The sequence below is a fragment of the Bactrocera neohumeralis genome, chromosome 3 (assembly GCF_024586455.1).
Source record: "Bactrocera neohumeralis isolate Rockhampton chromosome 3, APGP_CSIRO_Bneo_wtdbg2-racon-allhic-juicebox.fasta_v2, whole genome shotgun sequence".
In the NCBI taxonomy this organism is placed as follows: domain Eukaryota; kingdom Metazoa; phylum Arthropoda; class Insecta; order Diptera; family Tephritidae; genus Bactrocera; species Bactrocera neohumeralis.
Genome location: NC_065920.1, coordinates 46,955,687 through 46,981,222, shown reverse-complemented (window position 1 = coordinate 46,981,222; position 25,536 = coordinate 46,955,687). Strand labels below are relative to the sequence as shown.

At 36.1% G+C, this 25,536-nt stretch overlaps 1 protein-coding gene and 1 long non-coding RNA gene across 2 annotated transcripts in view; one reads left to right on the top strand and one right to left on the bottom strand.

The window, feature by feature from the left end:
* LOC126752687 (cell adhesion molecule Dscam2-like) overlaps nucleotides 1-25,536 on the top strand; it is a 292,000-nt gene that overhangs the window by 146,381 nt on the left and 120,083 nt on the right. The window lies entirely within an intron of this gene.
* LOC126752728 (uncharacterized) lies at nucleotides 6,453-8,484 on the bottom strand. Its single transcript, XR_007666027.1, has 2 exons — nucleotides 7,531-8,484; nucleotides 6,453-6,920 (listed from the first exon to the last, which is right to left on the bottom strand). It is a non-coding gene; the product is annotated as an uncharacterized LOC126752728 (long non-coding RNA).

Genomic DNA, 25,536 nt, shown 5'->3' with positions numbered 1-25,536 from the left:
AAATACATCAAAAAAACGATTCGAATTAAAACGTTCAATTAATTAAATTTAAAGACTAAACGTGAAACTTATAAAGACTTGCAGCCAAGAGGTATACAAATATACATGTTACTTAATATTATATATACATACAGAAACAGAAGCAGTGACAATTTAAATACAATACAAAACGTTCCATAAAAGCAAGTATACATACATAAGTATGTGCCGTCTATGGACGTACAACAATTTGCAAAAGTCCTTATAGAAGTCATAAGCGCCTGTTTGTGTGCAAAATAATAACGCGCTTATAACCATATATAAAATATTGGCAGTATATATCGGGTGATTTTTAAAGAGCTTGATAACTTTTTTTAAAACAAAAACGCCTAAAATTTGCAAAATCTCATCGGTTCTTTATTTGAAATTTAGATTGTTTTGACATTTTTTTTGTCGATAATTTCATTTAAATGTTGATGCGTTTCAGGTGGTCCATTCGGAAACCTTTCGAGCATTTCGGCCGGAATATTCATTTCTTCGGAAATGTTTCTTCACCTGGAATGTCTTCCAAAGCTAATAGTTTGGCTTATTTCTGTAGACTTTAGACTTGACGTAGCCCCCCAAAAAATAGTCTAAAGGCGATTAAATCCATCTTGGTGGCGTCCAACAGCATCTTTGAAAAAATACGGTCCAATGATTCCACCAGCGTACAAACCACACCAAACAGTGCATTTTTCGGGATGCATGGGCAGTTGGCCACCAAGATCATGCGATTTAACGCCTTTAGACTACAGACGGACTACGTCAAGTCTAAAGTCTACAGAAATAATCCAGCAACTATTCCAGCTTTGGAAGACAACATTTCCGAAGAAATTCGCGCTATTCCGGCCGAAATGCTCGTAAAAGTTGCCCAAAATTGGACTTTCCAAATGGACCACCTAAGACGCAGCCGCTGTCAACATTTAAATGAAATTATCTTCAAAAAGTAAATTTCATGAACCAATCTAACGTTTCAAATAAAGAACCGATGAGATTTTGCAAATTTTATGCGTTTTTTTTTTTTAAAAAGTTATCAAGCTCTTAAAAAAATCACCCGATACATCTGTATATTAAAATACACACGTTCTTATGGGCAGTGTTATATACAGCTGCACGACTACACGACTGCAGGCCGACAGTTTAAATCGCTAATTATTCCTATTTTTGCCAACGACAGTACGACGACATAGAGTTGACAGTAGAATGGAAGATAGAAAGAGGACAATGGTTGCAAAAATGTAAAATGTAAAATTATTCACAGCTCTAACAAACTTTGTTATTTTACAAATAAAAGCATAAAAGCTATGTTATAATCATTTGTAATAACAATTGATAATTTAAAGCAAAAATATTGACCTATTTACTTATTTTTTGCATATAAAAATTTCACTTTGAACAAAATATTATTTAATGAATTTGAATGGCATATGGCCACAACGAAATTGTGTACATTCAAAATGGACAACTGCGTTGTTTTGTGCACATGCCGGCCATTGTGTTGTTGTTGTTTCTATTATTATGTAGTATTTGTTCAGTTCATTGTGCCGCTGCAGTCTTCGTAGCCATTGTGTTTACACTTTGATAATGAAATACACACAAGTATTTATATACGAATGGTATCTCTCACGTCCTTTTCTATATAAATTGATTTATTCTAATCGTTCATAATAAATGAAAATATGTTTCGTTTGTGGTCGATTTTTATATTTCATTTCATCTTTCTGATGAAGGTTTTGGGGAATTGTTTACAGTTGCTTATAATAGCTTTATCTTGTTTTATTATAAAAATTCTCAGAGAGAGTTGAAAAACAGATTTAAAATTCTTAATAAATTTGCGTCCTAAAGTATGTATCAAAATAATGAAATATTATTATCTGATGTGAAGTCAGTTTACTCACTGAGGCTGGTATCACTCACGATCCTTTTCTCTATAAATATAGATAATTATTCTTAATCGTTCATAATAATATGAAAATATGTTTTCGTTTGTGGTCGATGTTTATATACCAGCAACACTTTTCGACTTGTCAAATTACGATTATACTTATAAGAAGAGAACAGTGTACACAAGTTCTGAGAATATTTAAGGATGTAACTCATAGGGAGTATTAAAAAACTCTGATGTTATAAACCATCATTGAAGAACATTGAAATATTTATTCTAATTTTGGGTTTTAACCTTGTAAAAACCAATTGAGAATGGTGTTTAGGTCGGTTTAACGAAAATTTTAAACTTTCGTATATCTGATTTTCGCTATATAATTCTAAACACCAAACTGATCAATAAACTCAAGTTTGAGACACAATATTGAATTCATTTACTGTTAAATAAAACACCAAAGTATTTGATTATAATGCAAGAGGAAGGAAAAATAAAAGTTTTAACTTGTTCACATATCACTGCCACTAACTCTATTATGGAGTTGCATCCGAACCATTTTGCTGGTATTAGAGATATCAAGGTATCTAGGACGAAATCGTCCACCTTATCTGATGGAAATATATGTATGGTAAAGACGAAATAGTATTCACCTCAGTAATAATACTTTTCCTACTTAGTGGTTACCTACAAGAACACTGTCGATAGCCATTGCAAAACTACAATATATAGATCTCAAGATCTTCAGGCATTCATGAGTATTTAAAAACAATATTTAGTGCACTCAGCAATCATAATGTATTTTTGTTTGTTTTTATAATATAATATAATTTGGACCAATACTTTCGTAAGCCCCATTTACTTAATAATAGTTTGTCAAAAAAGTCTTGCGGTATTTTCGCTAGTTGGCGCTGAAAGCGCGTAGTTCTAGTTTTATTCATCGCATCGGGTCATGCTATACCTTTTTGGAAAGCTCGTTTCACGCGCTAACACGTGTTTGATTGATTGTCGTTTTTTTTAAGTCGTTCGTGAGTTATAGCGTCGCAAACATGGAGCAAAATAAAGAGAAAATACGGCATATTTTACAGTACTACTACGATAAAGGCAAAAATGCATCTCAAGCCGCCAATAAAATTTGTGCAGTTTATGGACCCGATACAGTTTCCATTTCCACCGCACAACGATGGTTTCAACGTTTTCGTTCTGGTATAGAGGTGGTCGAAGATGCGCCACGCTTCGGAAGGCCTGTCGTCGAAAATTGCGATAAAATCGCTGAATTGGTCCCGGTATAGACCGGCATAGTAACAGCCGTAGCATCGGTCAAGAGCTGGGCATGAGTCATCAAAAATTCACTTCAATTTCAATAAAAAAATTCAATAAAAATACCGCAAGACTTTTTTGACAACCCATTATATCGGTTTCGTTCCTGCGGTATGGCGGCAAACCTCAATCGTCAGCACTTGACATTCGCAATCTTGACTGTACTAATTGTGGCTTATTCTAAATAGCAGCTGTTTTCACTACATTCACAAATTGTTTGATAGTCTGTGCATCGAGCATTTTGCACTTCCACATTCTGTTATGCGTTTATGCTTAAATTTCAACTAATTCAATAACAAATGCATCTGTTTACACGCTCTAGAAGCAAAATTATTCTGAAATTTCAGGGGAAGGAATCATGCAACGATTAACAAATTATTCTTATTATACTGATGCTAACTTACCAGTAGGAAAAACAGCAGATTTTTAAATGGTATTGTCTATTTTGGCAAACTCAAACCTAACTTAAATTCCAACTCCACAAGAAATTTTAAATCGTCCACCTTTTTACGATTTTAACAACCGTCTCTAGTTTAGGTAAAGTCACAAATACTCTCTAAATAGGTTTGGAGCACACCTGAACCGAATATAAATCCGGTTCTAGTTACGTCGTGAAAATGGGAGGCAACATCCTATGAAAGAGAGTTCCACTAATAAATTTCTTTTATAAGCAACCCTAAATTATTTTAGTTTGTTTTTATTTATCGGTCTCATTCCTCTCGTGTGGCGGTTAACCTCAATTATCAGCACTTGACATTCACAACCTTTACAGTGCTAATTGTGGCTTATTTTAAATGGTACATGTTTGCACTAATTTCAAAAAATTTTTTGTTCCGCTGTATGGATAGGTTCCGGACATTTCGCACTCCCACATTTTATAATGCGTTTATACTCGCATTTCGACTAGTGCAATAACGAATGAATTGCATATTATACACGCGCCGGAAGCAATGATGAGTGCGAAATTTTAAGAGAAGGAATCATGAAACGATTAAAAAGTTGTACATACTGGTTATGCTGTTGGGAACTTGGGGTAGAAAAATTCCATACATTTTAAATTGTTATATTTTTCTTGTCAAAATCAAAACACTAACTCCAACATAACCTTCTTTTTTTGATAAAAGCACACATATTCTCTGAATAGTTCTGGTGCGTGTATAAATCCGTTCGAATATAAATACGTACATAGTTAGACGAATTTTCTCCATAATGGCCTACTCAGCCAAAAATAGCACTGACAAGATAATACTAACTCTTGGGAACGCGATAAGCAACACCAAAAGAGAATTTGCCGATTATGAGGGCCAAAAGAGACTCCGTCAGAACGCCGTCTAAGGCTGCTTACGGTTGTATCCCATTCTTCTGTTGTTTTAATGAAAATTTCTGTTAACAAATATTTATATTATATAGCATAAAGCACCTTAAAGAGATCTTCATACATAACTAACTAAAGTGCATTGCCTTTCGAAGGTACAGTTATATAATTAGTTTACAGTCATTTTCGACTATGATATTATACGCTCTTTCTCGTTAATTTTGGGTTTCTGAAGTCAAAAATGATACGAAAAATTTCCTAACAAGTAGGATTTTGGTGTTGTAGTCAAAAGATGCGGGGTCAAACCATCAACATTTACTTAAATGACGAAAATAGTTGTTCGTTATCAACTCAACTCAACTTCATAATCAGTACACCTCAAACACTCCACAGACCTCTTGGTACATCAGTCGCAAATTTTCTCTTTGGATTTGTTGAGTCGGGTAATTGTTAAAAAAATTTAAACAAAATAATAGTCCGGTTTGATTTTAATACGAAAACCTAGGCTAACAGTCAACTAGAAAATTGTATACCCTCAAATATTTTCCTTACTGGGTTGTCTATGAATTTATTCCGGTTTAATGCCTACCGGTTAAAAATTTAAGTAAAACATTAATTTTCTATGACTACGATTGAACTGAATGTGGATTGGGTTACAGTTGTGGATGGAGTTTTTGTTATTATTGTTGTAAATCGGAACAATTCATACTGTTGGTGCATGGTTTTGTCATCGTTTTTTATTTTTGCTGATAGTTTTTTACACTCGGCCCCTAAATGACCGCGCGAGCGTAACCCAATAACCGTCCACCAAGCCGGCCGGCAAACGAACGTGAAAGCGTCTATGAAATGTTCGAACTTAAAGAAAAGCGTTAAATGGAAATAGTTGAACAAAGTATATGTCGCACTGTTTTGTGATGAAATGGTTGCTCTTGTTATTTTGCATTTGTTTTTACTGTTGTTGGAACAGCAACGTACGACAGGGAATGACGTTGACAGCAGTTGCAGTCATGCGGTCGCTGCCATCCGTTTTTGTTATAATTTTGGAAGGTTTTTGGTGTAAATTATTATTAATTGTTAAAAACTGAGGAATAGCTATAAATTTGAAATTTCTTAATTAATATTTTCATATGCTATAAGAACTAATTGAAATCATTAGATCTCTATTATTTTCCTGAAGAAATTTAATAAAAAATCGACTTCATAGTTCATATCCTAACACTAGCTGAACAGGAAATTCAAAGCAGGTTAAAATAACCGATATGCAGGACTAAGCGGAGTAGTTGTCTAAGAAAACTTTTAAAAGCTTAGAATATCTTTTCGAATTAAAAAAACTGCGTTGATCCTTCCGAAATAAAGTGATATGCTTTCTTAACTAATCGAATATAGCACTATTTTGAAGGGTATGAATTTTAGTAATTCGTGTGTAAATAATCCAAGCGTTTACGCACAGCCAATGTTATGTTGCTTTTATTTGCTTTGCTCAATTTACGACATCTCTGTCTAGCCAATGTTCGTGATAATGCAATGTAGCTCTGAACTACAGAGCTACAGCCACATCTTTTCAAACCATTGAATCTTTCTCTTAAAATCCATCCAAAATCACCCAAACCAAAACCATGTTTTCCTTTTTTCTAAGGTTGCTGGTGCATTTTTAAATACAATAATAATTTTGAACTCAATATATACATTTAGAGTCGGATTCATTTGGGAGAAGTTTCGCGTTAAATCTACCTTATTTATTAAGAATTTCATCAATATTTGGATGGGATACCCGTCGTTGATCATTGTGATGTTAATCACAACAATCTTCAAATTCTCCTTTAACAAAGCATATAACTTTCAAGCATTTTTGGATCTATGACCTAGATCTTATTGACTTACTTACCGAGTAAAAAAAACTCCAAATAATTTACAATTGCATTTAACTTTATTTATTTCATTTATTCCGCTACAACTCTTGATATTCTTAGTATGGGTTTAAACGAAGAGCTAAATAAAATAATTTAGAGCGACCAGTTCATTGGCAGAGAGCTGAATTCAGCAATTACTTTCTTTATCAGTTTCCCTGTCAGTATGTTTTCGGTTTCAGCATACAGATATTTTGCTTATGCGAATTTCGCACACCGATCTTATTACCACTGCCCAGGCCTTTAAAATTCCACAGCTCCTGTATTTTGGTTCATGTGCGCCATGATGATCGAAGCAGTACATATTCTGTAAATTACTTCAAATTGCTCCCTTTCGTTAAGTTTGTGATGAAACCGCCACTTTTTCAAAATTCATCCATACGCCATGCTCTTCGTACCGGCTCTGGGAATGAAACGGTTGCGGATATAATTGGTCACCTTTTAACAACTAAAGTGGTGGAAGACAATTTTTATTCCATAACTGAAAAAGATAGAGAAAGAGTTAAGATATTAGAGAAAGGGAAATTTAAATAAGGCATACAAAAATTTCGGTTGTGTCTAATCGTATTTTACTTGCACATATACTCCTAGGAATCACTACGGTATTGACTTTACTCCATTGCTATTTCATATCTTAATAAAACATTTACTAATATATCTATACTATTTGTGGGAAGCTTTCATAGGTAACATAAACCGTTATTTGGGCACACAATATATATGGACATATATTCGATCTAAGCTCCGGTATAAACTATTTGACCACAAACCACTTAACCATTACCCATTAATAGTTTTGAGCCAAAGACAACCCCATGTCACAAAACACAATGTCCCATAATGAGGATTCTGTCTTGCTTATACACCCAAACGTCCAGCGTACTCAGTCAACCGCAGCGCGCAGACTAAACTATATGCTATATTCATATATCTACATATATAGTCCAGTCATTTAAGCTTAAATTAGGTAAGAAGCTTAAATTAGGTAGGGTATACCTACCATATGTATATTTTAAGACAACTTTAGGATGTCAATATACAAGTATTTACAGACATATAAATGGGTATATCGAATTCCGAGGTGAACTTACTATAATGACTGGACTATATAGCCACTTATGGTGGAGGAATTAACGGCTGACTGCTGACTGTCGACGGCTGTCGCGCGCGGATCGGACGTTCAGGCGTTGGATGTTGACAAAACACACAACTGCGCGGTGAGCGCCGCACCATGACGTCGCGTCGCGAATGCGCAATGCTGATACAGATGCAAATGCCGGTTCAGGTGCAGAAGTGCAGAAATTCAGAAATTCAAAATGTAAATCATGATGTGCTCACAACATAAATGGTAGAGACCAAAAAAGGAAAAAAAATATGAAGAATGAAAAAAGTAAAAAATAATAATGGAATTTCAAAGAAAGTGTAAACCAAAACGACAACGCTGGAGTTTAGTTAGTACTGAAAAAGGTTAAAGTAAATCAAAAAATGTGCAAAATTAATTGGTGCATTGCAGCAGACGTGATTTTAATAGTTATTTAAGATATGATGTGCTGAAATTCAAGCAATAAATATTTAGATAAAAAGTGGATGCAGTAGAAATGAGGGCTTAAAGTCGCAACGTATGTGCGGTGAACGTCTGCGGTGTTTGCTGGTGAGTTATAAGGCGCTTAATGTTGTGCAAAATTCGTGGTGCGTTGGCTGCATGCTGATCATTCATATATACTTTCATTCCAAGCAAGCAAGCGTGTTGATAATGTGCAAGTGTAATGAGGAAGGGACTAAGAAAAAGTGGTTGAGGTGAGGGACAGGTTGTGAAAAGTGTTATTACTTGCGCTTTCGAGTGTTTTATTAACATTTCTGTTATTAACGTAGTGTAATTATGTATGTGTATGTATGCAAGTGAAACAATTGCTTAACGTAATCACTTGGATGAACTTGAAATTATTTTAAGTCGGAATACTTTACGCCGAAATTTATTTTTTTTAGTGTGGTATTAAAACTAATTTTTTTAGGAATCGAGTTCTAAGTAAAAAAGTAATTCCTCTGTTTTTCATACGAAATATCTGGCCTCGAATGCCGAAGTTGACTTTGTCGGAAATATTGTTATTAACTATAGTATATGGGTTCGTAAAGAGAACATAATGGCACCATCTCAGTTTTTCTCTATATTTTGTAATATAATATGCCAGATTTTATTGGATTTAAAAACTCGGATCGGTATTGTTTTAATACAGCACATTTTTTTAAGTTACCTTTACTATCATCGCTCAACAGTTTGTATGGTCCACTAAGAACCACGGTAACCATGATAATTAATGCTATTTTGCACATAGCACCCGTCGACATAGCCAAGAGGAGTTTGACTGAATATATTGCTATTAGTCTCAGAAAAGATGGGCATCTAAATGATATTGTCTCTGAAAACTTCGAAATTCTCTCACGCTTTGATTTCGTACCAGTTCATTTAAATCAAGCGTTGTCGAACCAAGCTCTGGTAGTCTTTTTTCCGTTTTTTGTCATAAATCCTGTAAGGAAAGTGTGGTTAGGAAGAAAGCACTAGAGGAGATGACTTTAACCACCTCTTTGCATGCTCAACAAATCCAACTCATTATATTTCCCTCTATATTTATTCAATCCCGTCGAAACGGAAAGTTTCCTCCTTGCCACTTAAACAGAAATTAAATAAGCGCTACGGCAACAACTACGGGAAGCGTACGTGATCTTTCTGATCTGATCTGCTGATGGAAGAACACTTACGTAATGTCAGAATACTTCACGAAAATGCAGAGGATTGCGATATCAGGTGGTTTCACGAATAGAGTCGAATAGAGTTCTGATCTGGAACTGTGTGCGCTAGTGGTTTTAGGAATAAAAAACCCGAATTTTCTTTACCAAACTATGAACTATTAAAAAACACTGAAGAAGAAATAGATAAAACTGGCATCGTTATAAGTTTCCAAAGAAATTTCTGATTGGAGCCGATAACATAGTGATAGTATGATGTCCAAAACTAGGAAAGAAGAGACTACAATCAACACTTTTTCTTTATTTCGACCTCATGTCTTTAAACATTTAGGTGAGTTACTTAATTCCCATAAACGGATGTGCTGAGTTCAAGACGCTTTTGTGATGCTTGAGTTTTCTTCCCAAAAACTGCTTTAGGAAATCCATCCGCGATTTCACCTCAGGGATTAACCATGAAAAATTTTCTTCTATGACCTAATATTACCGTACATAAAACTGTTCAGATAATTTTTGTACTGGCGAATTGTATAATATTCTCTTAGTGATCTTAACCTAAAAAAATTTAGGGAAGAAACTCATCTAGCATTTGTTCATCCAAGTGCAAATATGTACGTGCGTATGTAACTATAAGATGCTCGAATTTAAGCAATCGTTACCGGCTGACGATAGGAATTTGATGAATTTGATGTGCAGTAAAATAGCGATGTTTTTATAGCTTCATTTTAATGTGAGCTTTTTGAACTTAATTGGTTTGCTCAGAACGTTTTTGTTTGTTGTTATTTTATTTATGAACATCATAATTGCGTGAATGTGTGTGAGTATGCGTAAAAAGTTTTAATTAACATTTATCATTGCATATTCACATTTCACAATGCCTCTCCAGCGTGATATGATAAAGCGAACGCAATGTTGGTCGAAAATATTGTGTTGTCTGTTTGTGTGCGTGTTTATCTTTGTGTGTGCAAAGTTAATGCAAAAAATTTCGTATGCAGGCTAATAAAGGGAAAATTTAAACAACAACAACAACAAAATGTGCACCAAATGCAAACACACAGAGGTAGGACAAAGAGGTAAGGGTAAAAAAGCTGGTACAGCATAAATGCAGCAGAAGTGAAAGTTATGAATAAAGTGGAAAAAGCTAAAGAAGAAGAAGAATATTAGCAGAGCAAAGTATGGAAAAACGTAGGTGAACAATGAAAATAGCTTTATTGTGTGAATGCTGTATGAGTGTGTGTGTGTAGCGCATAACTGCATCATATTTTCGTGTATTCTTTTCATTTTAGTCAATGTGTTTTTGTAAAACTGTGTGTGTGTGTATGTATGTGTTAGTGCATTTTATTTTTTAGCAGGCTTGAAAAAATGCATTTTTATAGGTAATTGAAATAGCGTGAAGTTTAAATGTGAAAATATTTTTTACGAGTTGCGAATTACTCAGTGCAAATTAAAAAATTTCGTTATTGTGAGTTGCGTGCAAATTCATTTTTAAATTATTATTTGTATTTCACCTTTTGTAAATATTTTTATTGTATTATTTTTTTCATTGTCATATTTTTGGCATGAGCAATTACTATCGGCTTTTATTGTGTATCGTTTGCTGAAAATTCTTCAAATTAATTGTTACTAAAATGTGCATATGATAAATCGGCGGTAAATTATTTTATAAAAAATAGTCAATATCTTTTCAAATATTTGCATATTATTTATTTACTTTTCAATACCACTTATCGTAATAGAGATGATGTAACTAAAAACATTTAGAACTGCATTGCGTGGTTTCAGTTGAGAGAGAGTGTGATCAAAAATATATAAATGTTCAAAAATATATAATGTTAAACCAGTGGCGTAGCTACAACTTCGGGCGCCCGGGGTCAAGGATGTTCTGCCGCCCCCCTTTATCTACCTACCGAAATATCTTCGATATTAAGTATATAAAATTTAGGAAGGCCACGAAGTTCCAAAATTCTCACAATACGGTTTTTGAGGAAATTGATAGTAAATTTACAAGACATCTTATTAAAAGCCATAAAACCCATTTTCGCCCTATATCTTGTACACTTTTGACACAATTTTCAGAAATTTTTGCCCGAATTGGAGTTTTAAAAAACAGCGAAGATCGTTTTGCCGCCCCCAAGAAGTTGCGCCCGGGGCGACGGCTTCCTTCGCCCCCCCTAGCTACGCCACTATGTTAAACCATGACCGTTTACGTAATGGATTAAGTTTTATTTGATAAAAAAGCATATGTATAATCTTTTTACCTTAACCATTTTGTTTTATAAAATGTATACATAATACTAAGAAAAAACAAATAAGAAATGACTATGTAAGTTCGGGTATAACAGAACATTTCATTCTCGAGCAACTTGTAAAGATTAAAGCCAGGTATATAAGGCTTTTTAGTTATATGGGGCTTATGGCGTGTTTTCACACGATTCTAATCATTCTAAGCACAATGATGCACCATTAGATATAAGAAAAATAATAATTTCTCAATTTTGTTTAGATAACTCACATATGGGTTGATGTGAGCAATAGAAAGTCGGAAGTCCGAAAATCTTTATATTAGTTATATGGGGGTTAAACGAAATATTGAACCAATTCAAATTTTTTTTTGATGTACAGAGATACTATTACCAGGAAAGGATTCTCTCCATAATTCAATTTCATATCTCATACATTGACCAATATTTTCGATAAAATGTCAGCTGTAAGCACTGTGTTTTCGTATTCAGTATCTAGGGGTTTGAACAGTTTTGGTCCGACTTGGAGAGTTTTTGGCATATTTCACAGCCATTATTCACGCAAAGTTTTATCCTGTTATATTTATTACTTCTAGATTTCCACGAAAGTGAAATAATTACAGAAAATTTAACATTGTGTTATATGAGAAGTAGGCGTGGCTGTAGTCCGATTACATTAAATTTTGCAATGTAAAATAGGAATGTAAGTTGAATGACACGTACCGAATTTAAATTAAATCGGTCAAGCGGATCTCGAGATTTGTGTTTTCACCTAAAACAGGACGTTGTCGCGTCTATATATTATCCAGACACCCACTCCATTAAAGCCCTAAAATAACATTTTGGGGGTAAAATTTAATGTCTCTGGAGAATTTGTTTATCGATTTATCGCGCTTTTAGTAGTTTTCAAAAAGTACCGTTATATTAGGGGTAAATGAGGTTACCATCCGATTTCATAAATTTTCACTGTCGCACATAGGAGCATTTGGTCACAAAAACTGGACAAAATTATTTAAAGTGATTTTATGAATGAAAATTAATAAAAATGCATGATTGAATGTAATAATGCAATATATTAAAATAAAACGAGTAAACAGGCTAATTTCGGGTGCAACCGAACATTTTATATTGAATATATTTGAGTAGGGGGTAGTATCGACCGGATTTTATCATATTTTTGCTCATCCCACATACTCAAAAAATGTTCCCTGGGTTTCATTAAGGTACCTTATGTACAATCACCAATCATATGGAGCAAGGTCAAGTGGATGTTCGAAAATCTTGGTAATAGTTATTTGTGGGGTAAGTCAGTTTTCGCCCAAATGCTTCTATTTTAGGATCAAAGATATACTGTTATGAATAAAACATGTTCTCCAATTTTCATTGAGTTGGCCCAAATATTGGCGGATATATCCAGCATTGAGCCAGCTATAAGTTCGAAATTCTTTATATTATGTATATGGGCGCTCAGGGAAATATTGGCCCGATTCAACCCATTTTCGATATGCAGAAATACCATTGTCAGGAAAGGATTCTGTCTGAATTTCTATTGCATATCTCACATAATGACCAATATTTTCGATGAAAAGTCAACTATAGGTACAGGGGTCCACATATTCGGTACCCATGGGCTTCAACATTTTTAATTGGACTTGGACAATTTTTGGTCAAAATGTGGCATACTTTAAGAGAATTAATACCGCAAAACTTTATTCCGTTTTATCAATTACTTCTTAATTTGTCTACTGGAAATTGAAAGAATCAAATGGAATTTTAAAATGTGTTATATGGGAAATAGTTGTGATTGTAGTCCGATGCCGCTCATTTTCACACTGTGACATAGAAATATTAAAAGAATATTACATACTAAATTTCAGGGTACTCATTTACTGCTCCGTAGCAGCAAAATTTCTAAAATTATTGCTATGCTATCGCTACCGCTCTCACTTTGTCGGAAGCCACAGCATAGCCTTAGCATAACAATGTAAAAGTATGTGCTCTACTCTGCTCCGAGTTTTGTTAGATAAAAAACTATAGCTGTAGCGTGAGCAAAAAATAAAATGCTGCGCTATGCTCTGGCGTAGCGGTAGCAAAAAATTGGGAGCGGTAGCAGAGCGGAGCTAATGAAAATTTCCATGTGCTACAGCTCTTATGATTTGAAATATAATTTTTGTATTTATGAGTTGTACTGAATTTTAAGCCAAATCGGTTCAGCCGTTCTTGAATTATAAATGGTGTAACTAATACGACTTTCTTTTATATACTACATATATACATACATACTTGTAGATGACAGAAAATACCAAAAAAATAAAAAAAAACAATAAACACTTGCGGGAGCTGTAGCACATGAAAATTTACATTAGCTCTACTGTGCTACCGCTCCTATTTTTTTGCTACCGCTACGCCAGAGCATAGCGCAGCATTTAATTTTTTGCTCTCGCTACAGCTATAGTGTTTTTACCTAACAAAACTCGGAGCAGAGTAGAGCACATACTTTTACATGGTTATGCTAAGGCTCTGCTGTGGCTCCCGACAAAGTGAGAGCGGTAGCAAGAGTAAAATGAAATGCTACGGGAGTAGCGTAGTTTTTCAAACGCTGCTAAATTTAGTCGAAATCGGTCTGTCGGGTCCCAAGATATGGGATTTCACCAAAAGTGGTCGGTGACAGCCCATTGTCCATCTATTTACACCGACTCCGAGTATAGCCCCCTTATAGGATCTTATACTAGAATTCAATTTAGTTAATAAGGCATGCAGTTTATGCAAGTGACCAACCTAATTCAAGGCGCTTTTTTAAAGGGGGAAAATGTTTAAGCTTATATGTTAAGTAAAAACCTTGTATTTTAATTTAATTTTAATTTCTAAAAAATTAAAAATTTTTTTTGATGATTCATTTTTTCCCGAAAAAAAAAACAAAATAATACAATAACTAAATTAATCTTTACATTATTAATATTAAATACATACCATGTTGTCTAGAATCCATAAAAAATATTTTCCAGAATTCACTTTACGCACCACAAAAAACCACTTGCAATTTCGATAAAAAAGAGAGTATCGTTATTGAGGACCTGCGTACTGAATGAAGTCTAGGTTCCGCCTACTTGTATGGCAACATAGTGGGCTGAAGGTCCATAAGTTAATCGGTTTATTGTAATACAGTTACTTAGGAACTAAAAAAATCAATTTTGAGTGGAGTTTGTAATTCTCACTTTTGTCCGGTTTTTGAAGGAAAATGCTACTATGTGTGTCGGTAGGAGTTCTAATAATATTTGGGTGAACTGGGTTGTTATAGCGTGAATTTGGTATCCCCGCAAAACGAATACGGCTGTGTAAACTGACGTTAGGCAACACCAAAAGCTCCGCCACTATCGGGAAGGACCTCTCCGAGCCGTTCGATACCTAACGAGGTTTCAGACAAGGCGACTCCCTATCGTGCGACTTCTTCAACCTGCTTCTGGAGAAAATAGTTCGAGCTGCAGAACTAAATAGAGAAGGTACCATCTTCTATAAGAGTGTACAGCTGCTGGCGTATGCCGATGATATTGATATCATCGGTCTCAACACCCGCGCCGTTAGTACTGATTCTCCAGGCTGGACAAGGAAGCACAGAAAATGGGTCTGGCAGTGAACGAGGGAAAGACGAAATATCTCCTGTCATCAAACAAACAGTCGTCGCACTCGCGACTTGGCTCTCACGTCATTGTTGACAGTCATAACTTTGAAGTTGTAGATAATTTCGTCTATTTAGGAACCAGCATAAACACCACCGACAATGTCAGCCTGGAAATCCAACGCAGGATTGCTCTTGCCAGCAGGTGCTACTTCGGACTGAGTACGCAATTGAAAAGTAAAGTCCTCTCTCGACGAACAAAAGCTAAACTCTATAAGTCGCTCATAATTCCCGTCCTGCTTTATGGTGCAGAGGCTTGGGCGATGACAGCAACCGATGAGTCGACGTTACGAGTTTTCGAGAGAAAAATTCTGCGAAAGATTTATGGTCCTTTGCGCATTGGCCACGGCGAATATCGCATCCGATGGAACGATGAGCTGTACGAGATATATGACGACATTGACATAGTTCAGCGAATTAAAAGACAGCGGCTACGCTGGCTAGGTCATGTTGTCCGGATGGATGAAAACACTCCAGCCCTGAAAGTATTCGACGCAGTACCCGCCGGGGGAAGCAGAGGAAGAGGAAGACCTCCACTCCGTTGGAAGGACCAAGTGGAGAAGGACCTGGCTTCGCTTGGAATAGCCAATTGGCGCCACGTAGCGAAAAGAAGAAACGACTGGCGCCCTGTTGTTAACGCGGCTATAATCGCGTAAGCGGTGTCTACGCCAGTAAAGAAGAAGAAGAGGGTAGTTATAGCTTTAGTGGTTTACGAGACATGCACATGAAACTTATTAGAAGGCCGGACTGTGCCCACAGGTGCCTCTCGCAGTTGCTGGAGATTTAATCCACAATTACCATACAACATTCATATCTTAAAAGAAACATTTTATTGATAAAATAAGCCACAAATAAATGAATGAAAATTATTTGTAGCTTAATCCAATTAAAAGTTCAATTTAACATCTTTCAAAGTGGCCAGAGGTTTAGGCCACTACTCTCCGAATATATAGTATGCTCAAATTTAGTTATGCTAAACACAAGTTATTTCGCAATAACTTTTCCGAATACGTAAAACCAACAACAATTAAATTCGGCGATTTATAACGAGCAGTGTTTACCATTTCTACATACAACTTTCAAAATATACTAAAACTCGTATAGAGCTAGGCGCAAACATTTCATCATTTTGCGGTTTTTTATTAACTACTCCAGACAAATTAAAATTAGTCTGGTGAAATTCCCGAATTTGCAGCCACCTAGGCAGCAATTCGAAACCCACCGCCAATGTTATCAACGCCGCATCAACTGCAACTGCAACCGCAACTTCAACTTTAACTCCACCGTCCGTTGCGCCGTGAAGTTGTGCTTGTTGCGGGCGATGCAAGTGTAGGTGCCCTGATCGGTGGTACGTTGCACATTCGCGATGAGTAGGGCGCCGTTCTGAACATGACAATATATTCGTTGGCAATCTGACGCCATCTGCAATGGAAATGTGCACGTGTAAGTAGCGTAATGAAAACAATTCCGTTTGATTTTAAAGAAGTGTTAGGGTAGTTTGTTTTATGAAAGCTTTCCTATAATTGTCAACTTGACATACGCAAATAGAGCTAAAAAGGAAGGACATGTCAGCTACGCCACATATACATATCTATCTCCAGTATAAACTATTCATCAACATCTTCTCAATCTCGCGGTAGTTGGCTTTATTACGCGCTCAAGCCAATATCATTTTAGTCTAAATTTAATTTTCGAAAAATTTCACAACGATGTAATTTTTATAATATTTTAATTCACTGCACTAGTTTACAGTCATTTTGTAACTTTGACGTTAGAAGCTGCTTCTTACTAATTTTGGATAGCTAAAACATAAAATTATAGTAAAAATTTCCTAGCATGTATGATTTTTTGTATCTCATCAGTCGAAATTTTTTCTTTCAGATTTCTTGAGTAGTGGTTTTGGCAATTATTAACTAGGCCAGAGAGTTAAAATAATCATTGATGAACTTCCTGTACCAAGTTTTCGCCAATGATATTCAAACATACTGATACAATAAATATTTGAACTATTTTTGTTCGGAACTCGAACTACGTTCGAATTTATCGAAACGTGTATAGAATGGAAGTCGATAAAAATTCAGTTGCTCCGAACTCTCATAAAGGCAGAAAGCAAGCTGCGAAGAAAGGAATCCCTTCTGTATGTGATTTGTGTATAACAAGCTAGCGATTAACGTCAGAATCTACGGCGTTTAGTTATAAGAAAATTCTGCAGACAGGTTGGTTTTTCTTCTATTTTTACATTAATAAAACCTTCACATACTCACACCTGTCGTCAATGAACTAGCCACGAGTTCAATATGAGGCGAGGCTGCTTCTTTCTGACAATTTTTCTCCAGAGAGTTTAAATTCTCATATATTTAATTTAATTCTTATTCTTAAAGTAATAGAGAGTATTTGAAAAAAAGCCCTAGTTAAGGTTTCAATTTTTTTGTAATTTGTTGATGGCATATGTCGGAACGCATATGTGTAATACTCGTAGTATGACTAAAACAATTGAATTTAACTTTCCACTTGCAGTTTTCAAGCTGTCAACCACTTTTGTTGCCGCAACGAGTACCAAAAGTGCATGGACGCAAAGCACCAAAGCAACATACCAACAATCGCAGCCGGCAAAAGAAGACCAGACGGCCAAACATACATACATATGTCTTAATACTCCAACAGACTAGAAGGTTGTCGGGCGTACATTTTAAGACAGATGCATTGGAGACTTCAAATGCGCAGAACTCTGACGATGACTTTAATTTGCGTATCCTCTCGTGCATAACATCCAAATGCGATTTATGTAAAATACGCGTTCGTTGCTTTGCCTAGCAGTCACCAGCAAGTACAGAAACTACAAAACTGTCAACAACAATAAGCTATAGCACTAACAAGCAAGGAAGGGAAGGTAAGTTCGGGTGAAATACCTTAAGGTGTAAAATGTCAACCACAAGTTCGCAATTCAAGCAATTTTATAGATACATAAACTATGTATGTATAACTTATACGCTGACCGAAAAAAAGTTTGTTAGAAAATTGAAAATCATTATTCATTAAAATTTTCGCCCAATCTTATCCATTTTTGGACCAAAGACACACTGTTATCATTAAAACACCCCTTACCATTTTCATTGAGATAACTCATATGTTGGCCGATATAAAGTCAGCTGGAGGTTCGAAAACCGTTGTGTTAGTTATATGGGAACTAAGGGTAGTATTGAGAGGAATCAATCCATTTTCGAAGTTTTGCAAATTTCAAATTTAATAATACGTTTTATGACATATTAGTAATCTGAGAGCATTGTTTCGCAGACGTTTACGCGACGCTGTTTTTCGAAAAAAAGGCAGTGAACTAATCTTGCTTTTACTTTCGTTTGACCTAAATGATTTTAGAAAATGGTTTTCACTGGTCGTTCATATATTCCAACGATGCCAGCAAAATCCATGACTGTTAATTGTAAATGCTTAGGCACCATTTCCTTTATTTTATTGACATGTTGAACATTCGCGGACGTCCCGTATTTATGCTTCACCGCGACAAAGAATTATAACTGAACGTCTTTTCCAACATTCTAAACGTTTCGTATCCAGAAATTTTATTACAAAGTTTAATCTAATTTCTTCTTAGCGCCAAATATACTTTGTGTACATCAGAAAGACAAGCTTATACTAAACGCTAATAATTATTGTGATGGGAAATTTGCCACAGATTTTTACCAAAAAATTTCTTCGGACATTGCACCATTTCTTTAGACAATAGTCCTTGCTAAATTTCTGGAAGATATTTTTTTTTCTAAGTGTAACAAACCTCGTGACAAACTAAAAATACCTGCTCAAGGTATAAAAAATATAAAGGTGACTGATGAAGAAAACCAAAATCGTTCACCAGTACCAGAGTTTTTAACTTCATAGTCTTCATTTTGTAGTAACGTATGCGGTAGCTCTACAGGTCATCTACCAATACTGGGATATACAGCTTAGATGGCTTACATTTTGTTGTTCTCTTAGAAATTTCAGCCATAACACCGTCTTTGGAGACTGTACAATGAGATTCGAATATTCGAGAGAAAGTGTGTGGAACATACCTGTATCAACAGTGGTTTCTAATGCTTTTAACATAACTCTTGTCCATCACGAGGAGAGAGAGAGAAGCTCACTTCACTATAAATTGTGTGTGTATGTAAGAGCTAGTGTGTTGGTGCAACACCAGTACGTCCTCTCCAATATGTCATATTCAAAGTTGCTGGTGACAGCAATCACGCGTTAATGCTTCACTATGCACATATACTTCATTGAACATACTATAACTAAAGGGTGTCTTTAGACATCGGGTTTTCCTGTTATTACAGCTTTAGTTTTAAAAAATGATTTTGACAAGTGACCACCGCGTCTGACTTGAATAAATTGATGTCGAGAGACCCAATTTCCGACCCCTTTTAGCAGCAGTGGAGTCATATGTTAGCGACAATGCGCCAAATAATCTCTTCAAAGAAGCGACTTAATGCAACTCCACAAAAAATAATCTAAGGGTCGTAGCACGACCACTGACCCGAGATTATACAAAACCAATACACAATACCCAAAAGTTTTCTTCAAAACCAAAATTCAACCACTTCAAGAGCCTCTAATCCAGGCACGAAAAAGTCATTCATCTTGTCTTGTTTTTAAAGAAATATGGACCAAAGATTCCCTCTAACCATAGAGTACATCAAACAGTGACTTTTTGAGAATGCACTCCACTCCACTCACTCCAAATGCGACAAGTTTGTTTTAACGTACTCATTCAATCAAAAGTCAGCTTCATCGTCTAATAAAACTGTTTGGTAAAAATCGGGATCGTTGGCCAGACACCCATTATATACATAACTACATACGTATGAATTCATATAAGCAATGTCCGCATATGGAAAAATTGAATTTGAAATATGAAGACGATGGCAGTGGTAACAAATTGTGCAGACACCTCGTCTTCAGTGGAACAACCCAATTGTCAGGTGAGCAATCGAGTTAGTAATGTTTCTCTCTATTTTTCCTGTTTTAATCTTGTTAATGAACTGTTGTTGCGCAAAGCCATCGAGACCAGGTTAAATTTTCGACGCTCCCTCCTTTCAAGTTGTGAAGACGCACCACGTTCTATTTAATTGTGGGGTTAGATGCAATCAACTTTAGGGCACCTTTCAAGTCATGTATATAGCTAATAACTGAAAGTTTCCGCTTCATACATACATTTTTCGTAAGTTAAGTCAACTCTTGTCATTTATGGTACGTTATATATGAATTTATTAGTTATACATAACACTTGTATTATAAGTTAAATATATGATTAGGGTTGCCATACTCACATTTGGTAGCGGAAATCCATTCAAGTGCCAAACAATTTTCGGTGTTTGATTGCCACTGGCGCTTCACTTCAGCCAAACTGACGGTCCTGGTTGTATGGTCTGTTCGATGAATTTGTAAATTAGTTGCGGTGCCACCTCTGCAAGGAAATAATGTTATCAGTTAAGTAAGTATCATTGGAAATATTATTAACAAAACACACAAGACCTATCCGAACATGAAACGCGTATTAGATCCACGTTCTTAAAGCTAAGAAGACGGATTTGTTCAGAATTTAAGCTCATTATGAAGCAGGAAGCAAGATTTCTATACTTGGTTTCAAGGGAGATTAGCCTTTATTTATAAAAGGATCTTAGATGTAAGTTATATTATTTTCAAATATATCGGTGTGCTTGATATACAATGTAGAGTGTGCACCGAAGTTTTTTCCAACGAGCACGAAATCTCCTTAAACATTTTCTAATATACTATGTAGGCTTCAAATAAATGAAAGTTTTTCGGTTGAAAGAGAATTTCGAACGCGAGGTACATACTAGAAAAACAGAGATATAAAAGTAGAATCGTGGAGAACAGCATAAAGATAGGTAGCATGCGTGATTTTCGTAAAATCAACAACCGCAGACACCAATGTCGTTTAATATACGGAAAAATGAGAATGATGAACTTTAGGAACTCCCTTTAAGTAAGCTGAGAAAGGTGAAGTTCTTTACCGTCAGCTACAGCTCATAATAATAATAATTTATACAATACGGTCGGGATAACGCATTATTATATTTGATGACCAGCATTTAGATCAACTAAAGAAGTTTAAGTTTTTGATTTAGAGTAATAATCGATATCCATCGAAACTTTCTAAAAGAAATATGCTGGTGCTAAAGTTTTTCTAAAGTTTTCCTTTATATCTTCTTTTATCTTTTTGACCCACCCCCTTTGAATATTGCGCTCACACTTTTAAAAATAATCTTAATTAGAATTATGAAATAAAATCAAGTAATTGCCATAATTAGCATTCCAATCACCTCCTAGTCGCAATTCCGCTGTGGCCTGGGCCGACTCCAAATCATTTTTCACAATACACTGATACATCCTTTTGTCCTTCTTCGTAATGGACGTAATGCGTATGTGCTCTGTGGAGAGTAGACGGACGCGCGCGCCGGAACGCAGTGGATGACCATCCTTCAGCCAAAGAACACTCTGTTTTGGGAAGCCCGAAATGCTGCAAATCTAACGAAAAGAACACATATCAACGGTTAGAGCTACACAAAACGCCAATCATTAGGCTAATTGTGCGAAATTTAAGTGAGTTTTTTGTGTGTTTCAAATAAATTCCGTGAATATTCAATTAAATTCTCGCCTACTGGCAATGGAACTCACCAAGTTTGCGGTTTTGCCCAGATTCACTGTTTGCACGGTGGGTTGGATGCTGGCAGTGAGCGGTGATGTAACAGCAATTTGTACTTCCAAAGTTTCGCTGCCTTCTGAGTTGGTGGCAGTACAGAAGAAGGCTCCGCTGTCAGACCGTTCGACTGCGGTTATAATTGGCGTGCATTCCTTGATTTTTGCGCGACCTGTCGTCAGCAAATGCTAAATGAACTCCTCGTTGTTTGGTCGTTTCGTATGCCAGCTGGAAGTAATTTACAATGGTTGAAACATGTGGACTATTATTTTACATATTTAGCAAATGTAGAGGCTATGAACAACTTTTAGTTTTCTCCCCTAAACTCTCAGCTCAATTTCTTGAGAATATTTATTTGGCAGCGAAGTTTTGTATTAGTGAATAATTGCGCAAGTTGTTTAACGTTATGGATAATTACTTAGCTTAATGAGACGTTAAGTGGGTAAGTAAACTGCTACCAAAGGAAGTTTTGTAACCCCAATATAGTCATAAAGTCCCCAGACACATTTTGAAATCCAATAGTACTGCTTCGAGCAGAAAATAGTAAGACTATGTTTGAAATTTTAAAATTCTTCAATATTTCCTTAAAATTTAAGTCATCCTCTTCAAAGTAATCCCCTTGGCCCAAATGCACTTGTGCTAATGTTTTTACTAATCCTCGAAACATTTGTTTACTGTCTTCCATAAACACAAAGGGTTTCCCGGGGCGGTCGTTTGAGTTGCTGAATAACCACAATTCGGAAGAATCAATGCAGTATGCGACGGTGTGAAAATCAAGAGTTTGTCGGCCATAATTTCGGCCAATTTTACGAACATTCACGCAAACGACGCACAACCCTCTAATAGTATTCCTTGTTGACAGTTTGGCCGGTCAGAAGGAATTCGAAGTGCACCATACCTCGTTAATCGAAGAAAATTGTCAACATAACTTTGAGTTTTGACCTGATTTGGGGTGTTTTTTTTCGATCAATACCAATCAAAACATGGAAACATCGAGTTTTACCGGAATTTCCCAGAAGATGAGAGTTAGTCACCAAACCATATTAAATCATCTGCAGAAAGCTGGATACACAAAAAAGCTTGATGTTTGGTTGCCGCATGATTTGACGCAAAAAAACCTTCTGGACCGAATCAATGCCTGCGATATGCTGCTGAAACGAAACGAGCTCGACCCATTTTTGAAGCGGATGGTGACTGGCGACGAAAAATAGATCACATACGACAATATCAAGCGAAAACGGTCGGGTCGAAGGCTGGTAAATCGTCCCAAACAGTGGCCAAGCCGGGATTGACGGCCATGAAGGCTTTGCTGTATGTTGTGTGGGATTGGAAGGGAATCATCCACTATGAGCTACTCCCATATGGCCAGACACTTTATTCTACTATTATATCTATTGAGAACACCTGGACCGCTTGAAGCAGGCGATCGATCTGAGAGTCCAGAATTGGCCAACAGGAAGGGTGTAGTGTTCCACTAGGACATCGCTAGACCACACATTTCATTGATGACTCGTCAGAATCTACGGGAGCTCGGATGGAATGTTTTATCGCATCCACCATATAGCCCGAACATAGCGCCAAGTTACTACCACCTGTTCCTGTCCATGGCGAACGCGATGGTTGGTGTAAAGTTTAACTCAAAAGAGGCTTGTGAAAAGTGGCTGTCCGAGTTCTTCGCAAATAAGGAGGGGTGCTTCTACGAGGGGGTGTTATGAAGTTGCCGTCTAGATGGAAACAGATTATCGAACGTAACGGCGCATATTTGCATTTTCGTTCCGATCACTGTAAAACTTTTTACAAAGCATTGAATAAAGAGCAAAAAAGCGGAAGGGAGATATTTGACAACCCAATATTTATTGGCCAATTGTTATTTGAAAAAGTTCTGGGATAAATTTTTCTTGTAATGCTTTGTTCTAATGCCAAAATTGGAAAAAATTGGGACAATTTTACCTTTAGCCTCCATATACTCAATATATGAATTTCAAACATTTGAGTTGCTTTATACCGTTCATATCGGATGAAGGAGCTTTAAGGTGTCGATTGAAGGTTTTCTAAAGGATTTCTATCTTGTACTATGTCTGCGCTAACAGAAAAAGAGATGGCTGTGCCCATTTCTTTCGGAAATAAATGGGTTTGGTTCCGTTTGAATCTGCTTTTTGTTTTAAAAACCTAATAATAGGTTATGAAATCTTAAATCTATTTAAAAACGAGACACGCTCAAGCAAGTGATTGAGCTGTTTTGGTGATACATTGCTCCTTAGTTCGCGGGCATATCTCTTCTTTTAAGGCGTGTTCGATTGCAGGAATGTACCAAAGCATTAGCCAAAGGTTTTGGGTGATCACAGAGTTTAGATATATATTTAATTCTGCTGTCTTTTACTTCTTTCCTAACCAAAGAAATACCAAGGTCTTTATGGATATTTTCGTTACGCATGTACCATGGTGAGCACGTGATTGTTCTAAGCATTTTTGATTGGAACATTGGTATTATATCTATATTAATTGCACAGGTCGTACCCCACAGTTGAATGCTATACATCCAAATCGGCTTTATGACCGCATTATATAAAAGTACTTTATTGTCTATGCTATGTTTGGAGTTTTTGTATAATAGTCAATTTAAATTTGCTTATCTACATGCAAGTTATTTTACTAGATATATGTTTTCTCCACGTAAGTCTTCTATCTACGTGAATTCCAAGATGAGTTACTTCATTCGCATGGGGTACGAAAATATTTTTACTCCCGGACACTTTTTTGGTCCGAACGAAAACGTAACATGCTTACACTATTGTTCATTCACATTTATACGCCAGTCGGCTAGCCATTCTTCGACAAACCTTAAGTGGTCGGCTAATATTCTCTGATGATATTATGTGGCATTTGTTACGGCTCAATATAGCTGTGTCGTCCGCAAAAGTTGAAGTTAATACATTGTTAGCTGTTGGAAGATCTGCTGTATATATGATGTATAGAGTTGGGCCTAAAACTCTGCCCTGTGGTACACCAGCTCTTATCTGTCTTTCATCAAATATGAAATCTCCCACTTTTACCGTAAATTACCGTAAGAAAAACTTAATATCAGTTCCACAAAACGAGATCTCTTTTACAAAACATATATACATATATATATATATCAAATTGGGCGCCTTCCTGTTATGATATACATAAGCAGTTATTTCACGTATCTACATCTGACCACTATTCGGTATGAAGTGAGAAAATCCCGTGGCGTTGCTAATGCCACTGTTTGTGGTGGTCGCTATTATAGACGTATAGTATGTTGTTGCCGGCATCCTGCTTGCCGAGGCATATTAAAATACTGCATGTCAATGTACTCGAGCGTATCAACTGTAATATGGGCGTGTACGTATGTGGCAAGGCAAACATTGTCTGAACACATAGTTAGCGCAAATAAATAAATGCAGCATACAAACAGGCGCGTACTCGTAACAACCACGTAGCGCTCATTTTTCCCAGACCAATAGGCTCGCTTGAGTATTTCCACTGTCGCCTGAGTTTCTTTCCGGTTCTATACCACACAAACTCCCTCTATTGCTTCGCTTGGGTCGCTTTTTCTTCTTATTTTGTTGTTGTTTTGTTTATGTCGTTCTGGCTTTTGGGTTTTCTGCTTCTTAATTTTCTGCTTTTTACGTTTTCCCTTTGTGTTTCGCCAGGCACAGTCGGTTTCCACGGTTCCAGCGTGCAACAGGACAGTTGC